The sequence below is a fragment of the Polyodon spathula genome, chromosome 8 (genome assembly GCF_017654505.1).
Source record: "Polyodon spathula isolate WHYD16114869_AA chromosome 8, ASM1765450v1, whole genome shotgun sequence".
Classification (NCBI taxonomy): Eukaryota; Metazoa; Chordata; class Actinopteri; order Acipenseriformes; family Polyodontidae; genus Polyodon; species Polyodon spathula.
In genome coordinates this window covers 46,773,054-46,778,557 of record NC_054541.1, presented here as the reverse complement: position 1 = coordinate 46,778,557, position 5,504 = coordinate 46,773,054, and positions in this window count along the sequence as shown.

Genomic DNA, 5,504 nt, shown 5'->3' with positions numbered 1-5,504 from the left:
GCTCAACTTGTGGGTGGCAAATGTCTGCTAAAATGCTACATGAATGGCTATGCTGTAAGTGTATTACTTGATACAGGGGCCCAAGTTAGCATTCTGGATCATGCGTGGAGGGAGAGATACCTGCCTAACCATAAAGTAAGACCATTGGTGGAACTGATGGGAGCTGAGACAGGCCTTGATGTAGTTGCTGTGAACGGGGAAGCGATACCGTTTGACGGTTGGATCGAGGTGCAAGTGGACCTGCCAGGAGATGGCCACTCCAATCCGTCAATTCGGGTACCTTTTCTAGTGAGTCGCATGGTGCTAGAAAGACCACTGTTAGGATTCAATGTAATCGAGGAAGTGATTAGAAGACATGCAGGGGAAACACAGAAAGCCATGACAATGCTAGCAACCTCCTGAGCAGAGCTATGGGAATTCAAGAAGAAGAAGCGAGTGTTATAGTAAATGTTGTACAGAACAGGTGCACTGTAGAGGAGGAGTGCGCTTTGGTAAAGATAGGGAGACAGAATGCTGTGATTCCACAGGGCCAAGTTGTCTATGTTAAATGCAGAGTGCCGTTTAAGCCAGAGACCGACAAGACTGCCGTGTTGTTTGAGCCTAAAGACGAGGGTGTGCATCTAGAACAATTAGACATTGTTGATGGTCTTGTTGAAATCCACAATGTAGAGGCCCCCTATATTGAGGTGCCAATTGGCAACTATACTAGACACGATATAACATTGCCTCGCCGAACAGTAATTGGGAGTATCCAGCCTATCTCTATGTAGCCTCAGACCGGTGCCCAGGTTAACGATTGCAAAGCTGATGTAAATACCATTGGTATGGACTCAAAAGCACATTTTGGGGATGATGACACTGTTTCAGCAACGGCTCTATGGAACCCTCCTGTAGATCTAAGTCACCTCGACGAAGAACAGAAAGAAATGGTCCGCCAAATGCTGTATGAGGAATCTGCAGCCTTTGCACGTGATGAAGATGACATTGGATGTATACCAAGCTTACAGATGGAGATCAACTTGAAGGATGACATCCCTGTACAGCGAACGTATGCATCCATACCAAAACCCCTTTATAAAGAAGTGAAGGATTACATACAGGGTCTGTTGGCAAGAGGGTGGATAGTCAAGTCCAAATCTTCTTATTCATCTCCAGTTGTCTGCGTTCGTAAGAAGGACGGAACGTTGAGGCTATGTATTGATTACAGGCAGCTAACTCAGAAGACGGTGCCAGATCGCCATCCACTGCCTCGGATTCAGGACCTTACAGATACCTTAGGCGGTTACTGCTGGTTTTCTATCTTAGACCAGGGCAAAGCCTACCACCAGGGATTCATGGTGGAGGGCTCTCGACACCTGACCACATTCATCACTCCTTGGGGGCTGTATGAGTGGATAAGGATCCCCTTCGGATTGACTAATGCTCCAGCGGCATTTCAGAGGGGCATGGAGAAGATGCTCAGCACTTTACGGGATGAGTGTTGCTTACCCTACCTGGATGATGTCCTGTGTTATGCTAAAAGTTTTGAAGATCACGTGGCTGGAGTTCGTCAGGTGCTGAAATCACTGATGAGCCATGGTGTCAAGCTGAGGCCAACAAAATGTGAGCTGTTCAAGCGAGAAATTCGATATGTAGGACGGTTAGTCTCAGCGGAGGGAGTACGGATAGACCCTAAAGACCTGGAAGCGGTTCTTAGTTTGAAAGACAAGAGGCCCAGCACAGTAGGTGAAGTCCGCCAGCTCCTTGGGTTTCTGAGTTACTACCGTACCTATATTTAAGACTTCTCCAAAATTGCAAAACCACTGTATGAACTACTTCAAGGGAAAACAACCAAGCCTGAAACTCCAGTAAGAGACTCTCTCCAAGGAAAGAAGAAAGGAAGCCAACTCTCATCAAGGGCCCTTGTAGGATGGGTCGAAGAACATCAGAGTGTGGTGGAAAGACTGGTAGATATGTTGGTCGACTAACCTATTTTGGCATATCCAGACTTCAGCTTGCCTTTCGTATTGCACACTGATGCATCAAAAGACGGTCTGGGAGCCGTGCTATACCAACGGAAAAACGGGAAGTTGAGGGTCATCGCCTATGGGTCTCAGACGCTAACATCAGCCGAAAAAACTACCACCTCCACTCAGGAAAACTTGAGTTCCTAGCTTTGAAGTGGGCGGTCTGTGAGAAATTCAGGGACTACTTGTTTTATGCTCCCCACTTCACTATCTATACCGATAATAACCCCTTAACCTACATCCTTAGCACAGCAAAGCTCAACGCCGTTGGTCACCACTGGGTAGGGGAGTTAGCTGATTTTAGATTTGACATAAAATATTGCCCTGGAAAAGTCAATGTGGATGCGGACACACTGTCCCGGTGTCCTCTTGATATAAACAGGTATGTGGCCGGATGTACAGAGGAGCTATCACCTGAAGTCATCCATGCAGCATGGCAAGGGCATCACATGGCACAAGGGAAGGAAGTCCCCTGTGTTGCAGTTATTAATATGACATCCCCAAGTCAACCTGAAGGACCCTGTATCAGTGGATCACTGTCAGCCATCGATCCAGGTGAACTGAGAACTGCCCAGAGAGAAGATACTGCTATTGGAGAAGTACTCCGGCTCAAAGAGACGAGCAGGACTCTGACGGGTGAAGCAAGACGTGGGGTGAGCAGCACTACTAAGAAACTCTTGCATGAGTGGGGCAAGCTCCACATTGAAGACGGACTTTTATATCGAAAGACCAACCTGAGAAAACAACTAGTCTTGCTAGGAAGGTTCAAACAGATGGTCTTGAAGCATCTTCATAATGACATGGGTCATGTCGGGACAGAAAGGGTCATAAGTCTGGCCAGGGACAGGTTCTATTGGCCATACATGAAGAATGACATTGAAGAGTATGTGACAAGAAGATGTTCCTGTATTAAACAGAAAAAACCTACCACCCACGTGAAAGCACCAATGAGAAGTATCACCACCACTTCACCTTTCGAGCTCATTTCGATTGATTACCTCCACTTAGAACCTAGTAAAGGAGGGTTTGAATACATCTTGGTAGTTGTGGATCACTTTACGCGATTTGCACAGGCTTATCCTACTAAAAATAAGTCAGGCAAAACTGCAGCAGAGAGAATTTTCAGTGACCTTATTCCACGCTTTGGATATCCATCTAAATTACACCACGACCAGGGACGTGAGTTTGAAAATGAACTATTCCGAACTTTACGTCAGCTCTCCGGTGTGGGACATTCAAGAACAACACCATATCACCCACAAGGCAATCCGGCTGAAAGATTCAACCGAACGCTGCTACAGATGCTGAGGACGCTTGAGGAGAAAGAGAAGGACCGGTGGAAAGACCATCTCCCACAGGTTGTCCATGCCTATAACTGTACCAGACATGAGGCAACTGGTTATTCCCCATTTTACTTGTTGTATGGTCGACACCCCCGTCTACCAATTGATCTGCTGTTCGGATTAGGGACAAGAGAAGAACTGTCCAACTGATCAAGTAAGAAGATCCACTAGGGAAAGAAGACCTAGACAAGTCTTCACTTACAATCGATTGGGACAGCCATCATTTCAGCCACAAACCATGGTTAATGCCATGGGTCTAGCTTACTACACTGTTCCACCTCTACCTGTTTGGGGAACTGTACCATACCAAACACGCTACTACAATACACTGGTATCAGTTCCATTTCCTATTAGTGTATACTAAAGTAAGCTAAAAGCATCAGCAATTTTCAGTTTCTCTTTTTTTCACTATAAGATTTGTAAATAAGTTGAAATTATTCAGTAATGTCAGGAGCCATTTATTTTTGTCAGGGAGCGTGTGACGCACACGAAAAGTGAGAATTCATACATGAAAAAGTATGGACACTTTATTTTTTTTTACTTACCTGTACCTTTAAAATAGGAACACGTCAAGTCCTCCTTGAACCTAAAGGAAAAGCCTAGTAAACTGCACTATTTGATACAGCCACTAGGTGGAGCAGCCTAAATGCAGGACAGCGCTATCAGTTAGTGGTGATGTCATGCTTTCTTTCAGTAGTAAAACCGAGAGACTGCAAGCAACAATTGATTTAGTCCTGTCTTTACTTTTCCTATTTTAACAGATTAAACACTTTGTCTTCTGTTGATGGGCTCTCTGCCCGGGACCCGTAACATGGACCCAAGGGACTTTTTTGACCTGAAAAAAGAAACAAGGACCAGGGGTCACAAATGGAGATTAGATAAAGGGGCATTCAGAACAGAAAATAGGAGGCACTTTTTACACAGAGAATTGTGAGGGTCTGGAATCAACTCCCCTGTAATGTTGTTGAAGCTGACACCCAGGGATCCTTCAAGAAGCTGCTTGATGAGATTCTGGGATCAATAAGCTACTAACAACCAAACGAGCAAGATGGGCCGAATGGCTTCCTCTCGTTTGTAAACTTTCTTATGTTCTTATGTTCTAAGATGATTTTAAATATGATTCTTAAAAGACTAATATATATGTGTATGTATGTGGCTTTTCTTACTGTATAACGAACTTTATGGGTATCCTCTTTGTGATTCAATTAATAATTTGGCATTCTCTTTGTAATTGACTGATGACTCACACTGGTGAGGTTCATTGATCACCTGTAAGATATAATTAATGTTATATAGAGGGAGGAGACCCCTCTCTTGACAAACCTGTTTGTGCTCTGATGCAGACCTGTTGGTCGAAACACGTTAGCAGTTTTGCTGCCGTCTTTTAAAATATGCGTTTATAATAAAAGTGTTTTTTTTTTTTTTTTTTAAATAATAACTCTATTGTCTGTGGATTCATGAGGCGGGAGTTGCTGTCGGAAGCTCTCCTGCATTTGTTTTTACTTTGGAGGAGAGTTATATGTCCACATATCCCAAGACAAGGCACCCCGGTGTTTGAAAATATGTCGGATTCTCTTGAAGCGCCGGCACCTACGTTCATTACCGTTCTCTCTCTCTCTCTCTCTCTCTCTCTCTCTCTCTCTCTCTCTCTCTCTCTCTCTCTCTCTCTCTCTCTCTCTCCTCTCTCTCTCTCTCTCTCTCTCTCTCTCTCTCTCTCTATATATATATATATATATATATATATATATATATATATATATATATTGCTGGTAGCTAATGCATCCTGTTATAAAATACACTACAGTTCTATTGTCAGGCAAATCATATTCACAATTTTAAACAGTGACATAACAGAATTTACTTTATTTTTAATAAAACTGTGGTCTGATGTTAGAGCAAAATTGGGTAAAATAAAGCATTTTAAAAAATTGTCCAGAAGGGTCATGTATTATCCACCAATCCTTTAACTAAAGCAATAATCAAAAGGACTAATGATAGGCTACTGCAGTCCTAGATCATTGTGACAGCATTCCTCCAATGTACTGCACTGCGCAGCAGAAGAGTGTAATCTCTGCATTCTCACGCTAAGAAATAAATATTTTTTTATTTGTGTATGTATTTATTTATTTTTAAGAACAATACAACTCTATTTTAT